General features: G+C 40.9%; 1 protein-coding gene across 2 annotated transcripts in view; it reads left to right on the top strand.

The window, feature by feature from the left end:
* Positions 1–7,817: 7,817 nt before the first annotated feature.
* Positions 7,818–17,118, top strand: part of LOC135699743 (uncharacterized) — a 46,804-nt gene continuing 37,503 nt past the window's right edge. The window contains exon 1 of one of the 2 annotated variants that reach the window (XM_065220057.1): positions 7,818–7,944. The gene's annotated coding sequence lies outside the window, so the exon portion shown is untranslated. Of the gene's footprint in view, positions 7,945–8,191; positions 8,829–17,118 lie in introns of those variants that run through there. The other variant, XM_065220056.1, reaches the window with a different exon arrangement.

The following is a 17,118-nucleotide window of genomic DNA, read 5'->3' as shown; positions in this document are numbered from 1 at the left end:
GGGGCACACTATTTTGAAAATCGAAAATGGAACATGTAACAAATTTATGAAAGATTTTGAACGCTAATAACTCAGCTGCCCCTGGACCAATTTCAATAATTTTATCACCAATCGATCAGAAATATTCCTACGCAAATTTAATATCTTACCATTTTTCAAAATGTCAACCTTGAAAATTGCATGAATGTGCAACCGTTGCTATCGTAATTAAAATTATCACCGATTGCCTGCGAAAAGCGATTTCCCTAACACAGATTTCAAAGTTAAATTCCATTCGGTCTCATCGAACGGTGTTTATTCAATCACCGCGTGGTGAGTGGTGGTGTTCTCCAGTACACAACGAAATGCTCCCCGTCTGAATCTCCCCTTCACGAAACTTGCCTTGGTATGTCCTCAACGTGTTGATCTTCTTCGACACCTCCCGCAGGTTATCTTCTTGTCTCCGTGGTGTACTGTGAGCCGTGAGGCGTGTTAGAGGTGGCTGTAGTTGTTCTGGCACATCCATTGTTGAGCGATCATCTAGAATGTTACTTCTCCCTGACATGTCCTGTGTTCCTTGTAGTTCGTCTTGTACAAAATCGAAAATTAAACTCAAAATTTTACTGATAATTCAACCGAAATACTCAATTCACTCCTACTCTTACCTACTAATTCAATACCAAATTAATGCGGATTAAATGCTATATTTCAAAATAACTAAGAAAATTCAATAAATTCAAAAAACTTTTCATTCAATTCAATCAACCGTTAGTTGGGCGCCAAATGAAACGAGTCGGGTGTTTTGGAACTAGGAATGCTTACAATCTTCACTTAAGCGCCAGGTAGATACTAGAATCTACCATGAAGAAGCGAGGGACTCAATAGACCCGTCCCGGCTCTGAGACCTCAGGGTGAGTTCAATCGTAACAACAAAAGGCGAGCAAAGCGGTTGCGAATTCTGAAAATTAAAACTTAACCAACAGGGGAAAGACTTATTCAAATCAGTAAGAGGGATTTCTTTTGAAGGTTTGCCTCTGCTTACCTATGGGAAGAATTTACAACGTTCACGCGAGTTTAACCAATTAAACTCTTCCGTCACTCTGTGAATCACTTCACTGCGAGGTGTATTTCAGGTGTTTATTCATAACACTAGGGTTAGTAAGGGGGTACATCGAATAGGGTTTTATCTGTGCTAACCTGACTCCTGTAGCGCTGGATTTCGGGACACGTGTCCGTGGTTCCGCTTCGGCGATACGTGGGTCGAGTGCGTGAGTGGCAAATGTTCGTTCGCCGGTGTCCGTTGTCTTGTCGTATAGGAGGTTTGTGGCTCTGCTAGCGTATTTCCCCACTCCACGTGCTACATTCGCTACTCACCACTACGTTAAGCTTATGGTGAGGTAGGACTTCACCAAGCCGTCGTGCTTTCGACGTTCGCGCAAAGCTTCCCAGAGGTAATGCACGTGACTGACCTGCAGATGGCGTGTGTGAAGTTAGGAGTGAACCGTTTGTTCCGACTCCAATCAGTCCAACACGTGTACGGTGACGTCCATGTGAGTCGACCTCAACGAAGGTATCCGTCCTTCGCTCGGTCGTTCTGGATCCATGACCCGAGGGGTGCATCCTTGTTTGAAGGGATTGTTCCTTCAAACATATCACCGTGAAAGATTTTATAATTTTCCTAGCTGACGCATTTACCTTTCCAGATGGCTGTCGCTTGCCTGTGAAAGCGAAGCGTCCTCACACATTTCACTATGGCTTCCCTAGCTGTAAACTAATATTTGAGTAAAGCAAAATTTGATCGCACTTTCGTTTTATCAACTGGGAAAAAATCACTATTTCAACAAACGGTTTTTTTTAACCACTAGACATTTTTACATCCACTAAAGGGTGATACGGTCAAAATTTGGTCAAGGGAAAACGCGTGTAAATCGGTGAAATCGTTTATTTAAAAAATCAAATTAAATTTCTTTTTCAAGTTCAATTAGTATAAAATTCAGGAAAAATATTCAGTTAGGCTTCCGCTTTTCCAAATACGAATTGCCGGGCCTTACGCTTGACCCCTGCCATCAGATTTTGTACAGCCACCTTGTCCACCTTCTTCGCCGCAGAAAGCCAGTTTGCCTTGAACTGCTGCTCGCCCTTAGCAGTTTTTTTGGTCTTCTTTAGGTTCCGCTTGACAATAGCCCAGTATTTCTCAATTGGGCGGAGCTCTGGTGTGTTGGGAGGGTTCTTGTCCTTGGGAACCACCTGCACGTTGTTGGCGGCGTACCACTCCATGGCCTTTTTACCGTAATGGCAAGATGCCAAATCCGGCCAAAACAGTACGGAACAACCGTGTTTCTTCAGGAAAGGCAGCAGACGTTTATTCAAACACTCTCTCACGTAAATTTCTTGGTTGACAGTCCCGGAAGCTATGACAATGCTGCTTTTCAAGCCACAGGTACAGATGGCTTGCCAAACCACATATTTCTTTGCGAACTTTGACAGTTTCATGTGCTTGAAAACATCTGCTACCTTTCCCCTTCCTTTTGCCGTATAAAACTCCTGTCCCGGAAGCTGCTTGTAGTCGGCTTTGACGTAGGTTTCGTCGTCCATTACCACACAGTCAAACTTCGTCAGCATCGTCGTGTACAGCCTCCGGGATCGCGCTTTGGCCGTCGTATTTTGTTTATCATCGCGATTTGGAGTCACTACCTTCTTGTAAGTCGATAGTCCGGCTCGTTTTTTGGCTCGATGCACGGTTGTAGACGATACACCCAGCTTATTTGCGGCATCTCGGAGAGAGAGGTTAGGGTTTCGCTTGAAACTACCGGCAACTCTCTTTGTCGTCTCAGCGGCTTCCGGTTTTCGATTTCCCCCCGATCCAGACTTCCTGGCTGTCGACAAACGTTCCCCAAACACTTTAATTACATTTGTAACGGTTGATTTGGAAACTTTTAGCGATTTTGCCAACTTTGCGTGCGAGTAGCTCGGATTTTCGCGATGCGCGAGCAAAATTTTGATACGCTGCTCTTCTTGCTTGGACGGCATTTTGACAACTGAAGAGTGAATTCCAAAATCAAAATAGGAGCAACATTCTACACACACACACCTTCAAAATGAGGGGTGTTCAGGTTTTTTAAATGCAAAATTGAAAGAAATATGTCAAGTTGATATTGACCAAATTTTGACCGTATCACCCTTTAGACACTTCTACTTATTTTAATCCTTGCCTTCACTAGATGAACTATCTTTGGCCGTGTGATTGGTAACGCAGTTGAGATCAGATAGAATCCAATTGGCCAGCCGTGTACTTTTACAACCCAGTATCGAACCGAAGTTTATCATGTCAGAATTCGTGTTCCATTATATCTAGATAGAGCTGGAATTAGGGCCTAACCGCTTTTGTAAACAATGACTTCTATCGATGATTCCTAGAAATTCAAGGCTCAACCACGCAAACCAACATCCTCATCAGGTGGGGAAAGACTTCCCCTATCCGATGGATATGTTGGTCTGCGTGGGCGTGCCTTGAGTTCCTAGAAATCATCGATAGAAGTCATTGTTTACAAAAGCTGTTTCGCCCTAATTCCAGCTCTATCTAGATATACACTCGGAAGAGTTTTTCCGGTGGCATAAACTCTACCTGCATGTCGTCATTCGGCATTCCTCATCTGACGTTTCTGACCGGTTCGAGTCCAGAGACTAGGAACGCGATTCGCTCGTGTGAAAATAGTAATTTTAATGGGGTTGTTTAGGACTGTATTTTAACTTTTTTGTTTTTTTTTTTATACTTGTAACCTTCTTACAAGCAGCTAGCTATCAAGGTTGGTCTAAACCGCTGATCGGATTCAGTTTCAATCACCGTGTGTGGTGGTGTCCGGTCGTCAGCATCATCATCATCAGCAGCAGCAGCAGTGCTTTCGGCGCGTGGCGTTGAACATTGTTCTCCAGTACACAGCGAGCTGCAGCCCACATGAGCATCCATAGAAGGAGGAAGAAGCCGCATCGCTATTGATCGGAATCAGTAGCTTTTCGTGAGTCACTGCCAAGCGCATCACCCTCATTCCAAACAACATACAGCTCGCCAGCCTCATGCGTGTTTAATACCCTAATAGGTCAGCATTACTCAACCATCACGACAAACGGTCATTTTCAGGACAACCATAAATTTGTAAAAGAGAATTTTTGGACATTTGACAAGGTCATCAATCGGATGTCAGTTCACATATCAAGATAGAGCTGGAATTAGGGCGTAACAGCTTTTGTAAGCAATGACTTCTTTCGATAATGTCTTGAAAGTCAAGGCTCGCCCACGCAATTCAACATCAGGTAGAGTAAGACTTCCCCTACCCGATGGTAATGTTGGTTTGCGTGGGCGTGCCTTGAATTTATAAAAATCATCGAGAGAAGTCATTGTTTACAAAAGCTGTTACGCCTAATTCCAGCTCTATCTGCAGAATCTGTTAAAATTAAGACTATCATTTTTTTCAAAATGTCAGTATTTGAAATTGCAGGAATGTTCAACTGTTGCTATGATAATTAAAATTACCACCGATTGCCTGCGAAAAGCGCTTTCCCTAACACAGATTTCAAAGTTGAGTTCTCACCAAACGGTGTTTATTCAATCACCGCGTGGTGAGTGGTGGTGTTCTCCAGTACACCACGAAAGGTTGCCTGCAAGCAGCGGGCTGCAGCCCACATGAGCATCCATAGAAGGAGGAAGAAGCCGCACCGCTATTGATCGGAATCAGTACCTCTTTGTGAGTCGCTGTGGGCCATATATGTCAAGCGCGTCATACTAAAGAATATGAACAGAGAGAACCTCGCTCAAATTCCTATTCCTACCAAAAACACAAGCTACTGCTGCAATAGCAAATAAGATGTATTATATAAGACCACGTAGTCCTACGTCACCCTTGTGTACAACCCCAAAGGGCTGTCCCTTGTAGTTTTTGCTCTCTAAACTTCCTTGGTGTTCTCTAGGCTATCATTAATGTTTTGAACTTCTTGAAGGTTCTCATCCTTGTTCTCGCTACCACTTCGAAACTTTTAGTGCACAAATTTCTGCTTCCACGACACGTGCTACAATTAAACTGTTACTCCACGTTTGCTGCGCTACAGCATACATGCAGTAGCAATTTCAGGTGAAATGGGGCACTAATTTCCGAGATTTTGTGTAATAGAAAATTCAAGGTGGAAGTGCATAGCCTTAACCTATTATTGTCAGGGGTTACACAAAGTCCTCGACCACTCAAATTTGGCCAATAGAGGCTCTGAAACACAATGAATCCACATGCCAAAATTGAGCTCTCAAGGATCTTGCGACATTGACGATAATAGAATAAGGTATTGCCGAAGTCTTTATTTTACCCTATAATATCATTTAAATATTTTTAGAAAAATCAAAATGTATTTCTTAAGCTAAGTAAGAAAACAAAATCAATGGAAAAAATTAATTTTCACCGATGAAATATTTTAAACCACTCAGATTATGAAACTAGATGCCCCAAAACTATGATCCTACGTTCTACGTTCTACGTAACAGGAGTTAGCAAATTGACAACAAATTCTCCACTGATCCAGATTTTACCACGGCTGTCTCGTATGCGTCTGAGCATGTTGCTATCAAGGTTGCAAAGACTCATTTCAGCTAAAACAATGTTTTTCTAAATTATGAAATAATTAGATGCCATGATCAAATTTTGAATTGGTAGGATACAAGAAGAGGTTGCAAAGAATGTGTTTGACATATTAAACCTGTTTATTTCACTTCATGAGAGTCACAATCAGCGATTTTTCACAAACTCACTCACTCACTCACTCACTCACTCAGCGATCAGCAAATCGGGGATTGTGACTCATAGAAATCAAAATTTACAGGTTTTATGTTTCCAACGCATACTTTGTAACCTCTTCTTGTAAGTTACAAGTAAAACATGCCATCATACCATCTTTTGGTTTTATTGTTCCGAAAAACATTATTTTAGCTGAAATGAGTCTTTGCAACCTTGGTTGCTATTAGTCAACACGGTGTTCAGACCAAAGTTGAGAATAATATGTTTTTCAACCTTAACCCGAATCACAATGCTTTAATGCTTTCGAAACAGTCCGACATATCATGAGTCACTTTAGTGATTTCCGAAAACAAACGGTGAAAACACTCAATCATCATCATTCCACAGCAACGCGCTGTGATCGTGCCAATGTCAAGCCAATCGAACCATTCATTGATAGAGCTTCGATGCGTGTCTAGCGAAAACGCAGCGTAGGAAGATTCCGGTTTCAACCGGTAATAGAAAAGTTTGTTTACTCCTTTCGGATGCAAATCGGTGTTATTACTGTTGAATCTTCCGACATTAAAACCACATGGTCATTCTCGGTCAGGCTGAAGATCTTCTCGGATTGGTTTTCACGACTTCCCTGGGCATAGAGATGCAGTCAACTCTCCATTTCTCGAAGATCTATATCTCGATATTTATCTGTATCTCGACCATTTGGGCAGTCCCTTCAGATTTCCATACATCCAGCTCTCATCTCGATATTCTCTCTATCTCGATCTTTCTCCATGTCAATGGTACCTAATATTCGGGAACAAATTACTCTCCATATGTCGATGGAAAAATCACCAGTAAGCGAGTTTTACTAAGGATACGGGATAAACAAATACACTGTTTGAACCCAAAGTGCTGCCAGAATCGTACTAGTAGGCTGATAAAATACTGTTCTGTATGTCGATCTCTCCCTATCTCGATTTCAATATTGCCGTTTCAGGGAAAGCAATTCGACGCAACTGACAGCCACAGCATGCTACTAAAGCTGATAATCTGACGCCAAATGCTGCTCTGAATTGGCAATATCGAGAAATGAAAAGTTGACTGTATGTATCATTGAGGTTAGGCCTATTTTACGCGACGTGTGAGGTGAAGTGACTGTTCCGGAGAACTGAGATTTGGGCGTAATTGCTTTTGTAAATAAACACGTAAATCGCCGATTTCTCGTGAATAAAAGAACAATCTCGCAAACAAACTATACCTAATGATAGAGGAATCACTGTTTGTGTAGTTAGTTTTTGAGATTGAGCTTTAATTCGTGAAAATCGGCAAATGACGTGTTTGTTTACAAAAGCAATTACGCCCTAATCTCGAAGTTCTCCGAAATTGTCACTTCACAATCATTGCACTGTCCTCACCTCACACGCCGCGCAGAATAGTCTGATTGTACTCACCTACCAAGCAAAATACACAGACTTTGACTAACTGCAACTGGATGTAACTTTGAAAGCGACTAGATTAATGATGTTGATTTTAGCTCTTATTTATTTCAGTGTGTTCCGAAATAACTGGCTTTCTTCTGAATTTATCGATTCCTGGACTTAATAGAATATGATCGCCTGTGTCAGTAATGTTGATTCCATTAATCATTTGAAATGTCAATTCTTAATTTAAATTTGTAGAAATACAATAACACCCTTTTAAGAAAGAATCCTCTGATTTATTGCTATAACAATCCGGTAATCGATTATATTAATACAATAAGATCCTCTACTTGTCCAAGGGATTGCATCATAGCAACACTAAAATGGATATTAACGCGACGAACGCCTTCCAAGCTTAGTCAAGGGGCTCAAGTCGTTGACACTTTCGAAATCCACCGGCAATCGTTGATAACAGCGGCGGAGAGCACATGTTCGCGCATCGGAATCGCTCAAGCGCGGAGAGACGGCGACGCCACAGATAACGAACGACTACCCACCTAACTACCTCGCAAAGTCTACTTGAACGGCGTGCTGTAAATGCACGAGAGACTGTTGGCTGGGAGTGAGAGCTACTTATTAAATACTGCCCCGGCGCTGCTACTAGGCACTAAGATTGCGCCCGTCGAGCCGTTGAATGTTTCGCGGCGCGCGTGTGTCTTTCCTAGCATTAAACGGCTCAAGTGGAATCAGTTTGTGTTCAGCGGTCGTCGGTGTTTGCAAGTATTTAGGTACTTGCGTGCTCTCTCTCTAGCGCGGGATAATATAAGAGCTGCTCTAGGCACTGAGTAAAGCGCGAACCTACCCTATAGTGACCGAACCGTCGTAATCGAAGGCATTGTGCTCGGACGGAGGGTTTGCACTTGATACTTGACTTCTTTTTCCCGCCTCCGTTCAGTATAGTAAGAAGACGCTCCCCACACAGTTTGTGGATTCGTAGTGTACTGGTATCTGGAGCGAAGCTTGATTGCCGTGTTCGGACGGAGGGTTTGCACTTGATACTTGACTTCTTTTTCCCGCCTCCGTTCAGTATAGTAAGAAGACGCTCCCCACACAGTTTGTGGATTCGTAGTGTACTGGTATCTGGAGCGAAGCTTGATTGCCGTGTTCTACTGACCCAGAATAACGACGCTGCGCTGCCCTGGTTGGTGACTGGTTGGCTGGTCAAAAGTGCGCTGATAACTTTAGCTTGGGCTCGAAAAGGGTGAATTTCGGTTGCTCAATTGATAGAAAGTGCGCGTTGATCTAATTTCAAGTTTGACTCGTTTCACTGCCAAATTGGCACTGCTCATATAAGAAACTTGCCAACGAATTCGCATTGACCGCTCTCGTCTCGTCTCGTCATATCTAGTGTAGTGTACGCTGCTAGTAGCTGGGTTGCAGGCGGACAGGTTGAATGACATCTATCGAGGTGATTGTTCCCTCCTTCTCTGGCTTGCAACAGGTGTGTTTTTATCCGAGGTGACTCAAAACGCATGATGGATTAGCTACATGCATAACATTACGCGACCAACCAATCAAACAACCTTCTGTGCGAACGAGATTAGCCAATCTGGTTCATGAACTTGCGGGCAAGTTGTATTTGGCTAAAACGGTACTCGCATTTATGGTTCAAGTAAGGTATAAAACTGCAACCGCTAACGGCAAATGCAATGTTATCGTCTGATAGTGGACGGTAGTAAACGTGACTTACACTACTCGCTGGGTGTAGTAAATAAACGGTAGATACGTGCGTTTCGGAACGAGTCGTGTCTTCAACCTTGAAATAGTGAACAATAAAGGAAAACAAAGTGATGAACAGCCAGCAGTCTAGTTGGACTGACGTGTTACGATTTTTTCTAGTGCACATCTTACAGTTTATCGATCGCGTAATTATTGAGTTATTGTTTGGAAACTTTTCTGATCCTGATATAATGGTCTAGCAAATATTAATTGTCTTGATTGCTGAATGGAAGTCCACTTCTGCACTTTTCATACAGTCCTCTTACTCGATCTCTCCCTAACTCGATATTGTCCTGGAACTGGAAATCCAGGATACTTCAACCACTTTTCCTATACAAATTTGGAGCCGAACCAGCCCAAGGCTGAAAGCCTCCTTAATAAAGCTAAATAATAATAATAGTAATCCTATACAAATTTCCTAAATTTACCTCCGTAGCCCTTTACCAGTGTCTGTTTTTATAATGTACCATCACAAGCAAGGAGTAGCGCAGTGTAGATGAATTGCATTTGTTTTGAAAATCTTCGCTGTTACGTACGAGCGAAATGAACAAATGAGTTCATTATTCATCAACGAATACGCGTTTGCTGATAGTCATCAGTGCTTGATTATCCAACCCAAAATTTTCAAAATCAGAATCGATCCCCAAAGGCAAAATAATCAACTTCATTTTGAGCAAAATGATTAGTTTGAATATTGTTGACCCCATAGCCTAAACCCTAGATATAATAAGTTGCCATCGATCTGTTTGTAAAAACAAACACGACACGTTCTTCAGTGTAAAATGAAAAAAAATCATTTTGGATTTGATCCTCAAAATCATCCCCACCACGATGAAGACGAATATTAATATTGACAACAACAGAGGCGATAATGAACATCCAACCACGAATCAAGAAAAAAGCAAATGTTGACTTGATACTCAGTGGTTGCCTTGATCAAGAATGCTTTTATGTCAAAATTCAAATCCATGCAGGAGTTGGTCTACCTGATAAGGTTGTCTTCATTTTCAGCTAAGTTGAGTGTACACAGCAAAAAAAAGAAATATCGATCAATGTAATTCAAGCTGATGTATGATTGTTTTTTTATCTAGTTCGTTTATTTTTAAGGCTCAATCGCGTTAGCTTTACGGAGCCGATAATTCATTGTTCTTTGTTTGTAACAAAATTCACTTAATTCTGTTGGAAGTGCAGGTCGTTCAGGTTCGTTCGTTCGTTGTATTGTTTACTTTCGAGTGTTTGAGCAAGTTTTTTGGTTTAGAATATTGGTAAAAAATGCGCTGTTCTGTAAAGGGCTGTTCGAAAACCAGTAAGGACGATCGTTAAAAGCTCGGTTTATGTTAAAAGCTCGGTTTATGATATTTTTATTTCCGCAGGACCATTTTGATAAAAGAACATCGTTTCAATACAATCCGCAGGGGAATCTGGTGAAACGCAATAATGCCATTCCAACAATCAGGAAAAGAGTTTTAAACTTACCTGCTTTCTGTTTCTTTCCCAGTAATGTTACCAAACTGCCATGAATTGAAGAACTTCTTATAAAATCATTGATACAACACAGATTAAACGCGGAAAAAGTATGGAAAATGTTAAAAACTAAACACGATAGTCGAAGCACTAGTGGTTAATAAATATTATGTACTGTTAATACCAAAGTGTAAATTGAATTTTTTTTTTATTGAACAAAGAGCGTTATAAAGACTTTTTCGATGAATTAAATGACAATATTTTTAACATTGTCCACAATACTTTCTCGGCCGACTGAGATTGTTTAAGAACAGTAACACTTTTAGCAGCTGTCGATCGTTGGATTCTCTTTGACAGCACCAGTTGATTTTTTTTTTTGACAACCATTTCGTGTTTCTCCGCATCACTCAGGTTTGCCCTAACTAACGGCTTAGAGAAATAATTATAATAGAGAGCTCATTTCGAAGGGAACTTTGCATCACTGAAACAGCGCCTCTTTCACTTATGAAAGCCAACGGCAAGCGTGCGCATTTTACATGTACGATGAACTGCCAGCTGTCAACTTACCAAACAAGTAATTATTTATTGATATATTTGAAAACACTCCGGTTAAAATGGTCTACAAAAGGTGTGAAGTACGCGAATGAAAAGGTGTTTCAACGGGACCATGCTCGAAATCTTTTTTTTTTTTATATTATTGAAAAACAGGTACACTTTGGTTTCTTTTACATAATGAATGCGTTTTGAAGATTTTGTTTCTTCCAGCAACACGAAAGATTTGGATGCATGGAAATCATTTTGTGACGTAAAACAGTTTTCTTCCAAAAGCTTCATATGTTCTGATCATTTCTGCGATGAGGATTTTGCAAATGTTCTTATTAAGAGCCAAGGGTATTAAGTTGGAAACGCTATCAAACGATTAAAACAAAAAATACATGTCCTAAAAATATTCTCTTATAGACTCCGAACAACACAATTTCCTTCATATCCATTTAGAAATGCTTCTAATGCAGGAATAGAGGGCACGATTCTTGATGTGAACACTCGTGAAGTTCCTGATATCGATGGAGAAAATGTAGAGATCGCCGGAGAAGTTGTAATCGCAGAAACAACTGAGACTCCTGTTCAGGAGCGCAGAATCAACCAGAATAAAACAATGAACAGCACTGAGCACGATCATACTTATCTGGCAGACCCTTACGTACTTATGGCGGAAAAAAATGTGGAATTGTAAAAGCAAAATCTCAAGTTGAAGCAAGAATTGAGGAAGACTAAAAAAATAATGTGCAAAACCAGAACCATAGTAACCCACCTTCACGAGGAGCTTAAAAAGCTTAAGAAGATAACTGGATGCTCATCTTATCTTCTAAGCGATCCTATTTTGGTAGAACTACAAAAGAACAAAGAGAAAAAATGCCGAGGAGCTGAGGTTGTTTTTATTAGTGTGGTATAGACCTTTTTGACATTTCTCTATCCAGCACACAGGGATGAACGGTTGGTTTATTTTCCCACTAATCTGTTTCTCTCTTGCTCACCCTCATTCAGTTTAAATGATGCATTAGTGTGCGCCGTTTAAACGTCAAAAAGCTCTATATGGACGTGATAGCTAGATTGATTTTAGAATAAGTCCTATCTCCATTTTTCGATCAAAAAATTAATTAAATTTCTTCGGTTTCTATCACAACCGCGATGGATTTGCAATATTGACTCACGCAATCATAAGCTCAAACCTTGAACTGTTTATTGCATGTATCAATATTGCAAATCCATCGCTCAGATCGCGGTAGAAAGCGAATAAAGAAATCGATTATTTGATCGACTAATGAAGATTCTACCTTGTCTAAGTCAATCGAGTTTAACTTCCTGCTGATCAAGTTGTCATCTCGGTTTTCATTGTCAAAGAAAATGCGCCGGTAACTAATAGCCGTGCGCACGGTACGAACACAAAATGCACATGGCAGGAACAAAAAGCCAAATCTAGCGTTAATTTTATGTACGCTATATCTCACAGAAATTTACATGAATTTTTCAAACGGTGTACATTTACGCGTATTTTAATGTAAGTTGCAACAAAATATGTTGCTTTTCGTAAACCACAACTTTTGTTGAAATGTAACCACCAGATTCTTCTTCTTATTTCCTTTATTTAACGTCGGTCTCTGTTCCGCAATCTAGTGCCAATCACCGACGGACATCGATTGCCATCCATTGACGGCAATCGAATGTGCAGGAAGGCAGCTTCCACACCTGCGTAGGATATCGCACCCATTCACAACACACATGGGCCGGGACCAACGGCTTTACTTCCCTTCCGAAGGAAGACGTGACCAGAGATTTTTATGCCTCAGAAAAATCCCACCGACCTCGGCTGGGATTGAACTCAGACCCATCGGGGTTATAGAAAGCAGTCACGATAACCACTACACCACCGGCGAAAGCAGATTCTTCTTCATCGAACACAAATCAAGTATAAATGCTAATTTTTGAATATTGCATTGCATAAAATCTACATGGTCAACTTCATCCCATACGATAATAAAAAAATACTAAAAATTAAGTTTAAAAAAAACTTAACGGTGGGTTCTATCATTTGACGTCTGCCATTGAGTGAATCAGGAAAGTTGCGTTGGTTCAAATTTTCGGTATCGATCGATCCATATAGAAATTACAGACGTAGTCCTACTTCAAAATGTTAGCTTTTCCGGGCTGATTTTTTATTAGAAGCAAGGGGTGGATACTCTTCACACTCATTTCGCGCTAACTTTTATCTCAGTATGCCGCAACAGTGCCGGCAGTGCCAGTCATTGTTTGCTTGTGAATAATGGCATGTTTGGCAACATGGTTTATTTGACAGTTCAAATGCTTTGTTTTGAAGCAACAACAGAACTAGCAGTTGAATCCGAACCAAAAGACGATGCTCCAGAGGTACTCCAGTAGGACATGCTCATACCGGACAAACTGGCCCGACCGAAAGTTCAAGTTCTTGAGGCTGCTCAATAAAGATAACATTGAAACGCATCTGATGGCATTCAAAATTTACAGCCTCTGCAGCAAGCTTCTGTTGATGTTTCAATCGCTGAAACGAGCTCACACTATCGATTCAAAGCACCCGTCGTTAAATTTTGGGAAGCAAGATTTTTGGAATGAAGTTGACGAAAGAGTGAAACTGGTCATCGATCAGGCACGGGAGAAGTGAATCTAAATCGGCTGCAGAGACGATTGCTACTTGCCAATGGTCCGGGATAACGTGGAAGCACGGTACGAGATGGTCAAATCCTGAAACAATGAGACGGAAGTCTTTCTATTGCTAAGGCTGGCTGCGGTATCAGCAGGTGGATGCATTCAAAAAGTAGTGCCAAAAGCGATTTCCAATGCGGTTGTGTTCACCGATGTTGCAACTCTAACTTGAGTCGGTTTATAATAAGTCACGCCAAGAGAAAAACAGTTGAACTCGCATCACGGTTTTCTAAAGGTTTTTTTTCCTTTCACTTGGCAACAGAGGACTTCTGCATCTTCAAATGACTTCTAGCGAGAAAAAATAGCGACTATAGTAAATCATTATATCAGTGATTTAATCAAATTATCGTAACAAAAAATAGTAAATATACGCATTACTGATGGTTACCAAACGTATCCCATTAATGCTCACGGGGTGTTTATGATCATTTTTTTTTTCGATTTTATGTTATATTTTATTGCAATACCTTTCGTAGACCTTTCATAGCACCGTAATGTTGGTTTACTTTGCACGATAGGTAGCCGGTTTGACAGTTCAATAGGTCGACTTGGCTTTACTCTTAACGTGACTCACACCGACTCTAACTCTCACAAGTTGTGAGTCACAACCCAGTCGTCGCTGACGTTTTATGCAACCGTCACTATCAGTACCACCGGAACGGCCATAGTCCATTCTATGTGCGCGAGTATTAACGGTCTGAAAGTGAGGATAACTATTTGAAGTTTTAAAACGAAAATTGTTGTAGTGTAAATATTTAATATCCACTTGTCCGTTCATTTGTTAGTGAGGAGATGTTGTTTGAATTATTAGTCCAGCTGCTATATTATTTCTATATAAAGCTTTTATTTGAAATATTAAACTGCCATTCGGGCCACCCGCATATAGAAAACACAGAAGTAGCCGTACGTCAAAAACAAAAAAATAGTAGAAAACTTAAACTGTCTTCATAAGTTTCGTCTCAGATACAGGTACAGTCGGATTTCGCTTGTTGGGCTAACTTTAAGTGGGCTACGTTTCAGTTGGGCTCCCAAGTCAAACGGCATTTATAACAGTGCTGATTCCTTTTCGAAATTTCGACCGGCTTCATGCAAAAACCGGCAAACGAGTGGAGTAATGATAAAGGGTGTCCACGATGAAATTGTCACACACAAAATTGATTCGCAAAATTCGAGTTTTATCCGATTGCCATCAAATTTTCAGGGATTGAGAAATAACTATTAAACTTCATTTTACCATTTTACTCGTATTTTATTTACAGTCCATACGCAAATGCCCGCACCTTGGCCTTAACCCCGGCCATAAGATTCTGCACAACCTGTGAATCAACCGTTTTTTGCATGTAAACCCATACTTTCTTCAGTTCCTCGACTGTCTTCACTACCTTAGGTCGTTTAAGAAGGTGCTGCTTCATAATTGCCCAGTACTTCTCGATGGGGCGGAGCTCCGGAGTGTTGGGAGGGTTGAACATTTTCGGCACGAAATTGACCTTATTGTCCGCATACCACTTCAGCACGTCCTTGGAGTAGTGGCATGAGGCCAAATCCGGCCAGAAGATTGTTGGGACGTTGTGGGCCTTCAGGAGAGGAAGCAGCCGCTTCTGGAGGCACTCTTTTATGTACACCTGTCCGTTCATCGTGTCCTGGGTCACGAAAGGTGCACTCCGCTTCCCGCACGTGCAGATGGCTTGCCAAACCAGGAATTTCTTCGCAAATTTGGACATCTTATGAGTGCGGACATGCTCCGGAACGCTGAACTTATCCTTGGCCGTGAAAAACAGGTTGCCGGGGATCTGTTTGAAGTCGGCTTTCACATATGTTTCGTCGTCCATGATGCAGCACTCAACTTTCGTCAGCATGTTGAGGTACAACTTCCTGGCACGGGTTTTGGCGGACTTGTTCTGCTTCTCGTCGCGATTAGGGGCCTTTTGTACCTTGAACGTTCGAAGCCCAGCCTTAGTTTTGGCCTTCTGGACAAAACTTCGGCTTAGGTGCAGCTTCTTAGCCACATCCCTAACGGAGGCGTTCGGATTTCGGTTGAAGGCCCCAACTACGCGGTTGTGATTTTTGGTGTTGTACGGAATACTTTTTCCTTCACTTCTGGGCTTCCGATCGGTGGTCAACCGTTCCTCGAACCGCTTAATCACTCGCGACACCGTGGAATTCGCGATTCCCAACGTTTTAGCGATGGAACGATGCTAGAGATCCTTGTACTCGTGATGAATGCGCAAGATTTTATCACGCACGAGCTGTTCTTTCGACTCCATTTCCGCGAGTTTTGATCACAGGACTTTAAAACTTGCAGGATGTAAATAATGCACTATGAACTAAATCCACCCAAATTTTCATTAAATTCTACCCAACGGTTAAAAAGTTAGAGCAATCTCATAGTGTGGCAATTTCATCGTGGACACCCTTTACAGATTATTTCAATGCGATACAACGAGTTGCTTCCTTGATGGTTGTCAACGATATGGCTGAATGAGGTGTGAAACTAATTTCTGACTTATCAAGAAATTCACCCGAGACCTAGTTCAACAGCAATATTTGCTTCACGAATCGAAAAGAGTACCTCGAGAAACCGTAGAATATAATAAAATGAAATATAATCATTACAATCCAATGACATTTGTGTGAATATATCTGACATTGTATACTGCACCAAAAGAGTAGACTTCGACTAAGCATATCTGAACATTCCAAACCGATAAAATAATCAACTTCAAAACTATTTCAGTTTGGAGTTTGACTTTCATTGGTACACCGGCAGTGTTGGCAGAAAAAGGGATTTTTGGCATTTAATTCGAAACAGTGATTTTTGAACAGCTATAACTTTTATAAGGGGCATTCTAGTACAATACATCCTTTGGTAAAGTTGTTAGGCACTTTCTGGGCAATACTTTAACGTATTTAGATGCGTGTTTTGTGGTCCCTAGTAATAAAGATGCAAAAAAGTAGGTTTTCCCATAGTAATTTATATACAAATTTCAAACGCAATGCGGAAAGCCGGGTTACAACCAATCGTCCCCAAGTTTTGCATAGTTGTTTGGGACCCCAAATGGAACCAAAAAAACATTGTTCTGAAAAAAATGATCATGATGACCCATCCTAGTGACCAACCACTTGATAAGAACTTATTAAAAATTGGGGCTTATTTTTTACAAAAAAAATCATAAATTGAAAATGGTATATTTAATCAAAACTTGAAAACGGTATATTTGATCAAAATCACGTCTGAGAAGAAGTAGTAGTAGTAGAAGTAGTTAAATTGCTAGTTTTCTCAAAAGATCCCCCCTTCGATTTTGTTTTTGTGAAGAGAGCTGAAGGTATGCCCTTAAATCTGGTGCAAAGTATATAATGAATAAATGCTTAAAAGTTTTTTTTTTCATCAAACTTTCTAAGTTAAATAATACCAATAAATGATTCTGCAACTAATGTTTATTGAATTAGTTCCCATAAACTTTGTCCCTAACTTCATCCGTTCT

Source organism: Ochlerotatus camptorhynchus, unplaced genomic scaffold, assembly GCF_037179485.1.
Source record: "Ochlerotatus camptorhynchus isolate MF236.1 unplaced genomic scaffold, CSIRO-AGI_Acam_v1.1 ptg000114l, whole genome shotgun sequence".
Lineage (NCBI taxonomy): Eukaryota > Metazoa > Arthropoda > Insecta > Diptera > Culicidae > Ochlerotatus > Ochlerotatus camptorhynchus.
Note: the sequence above shows the minus strand (reverse complement) of the source record. Positions and strands in the feature narration are given on the sequence as shown.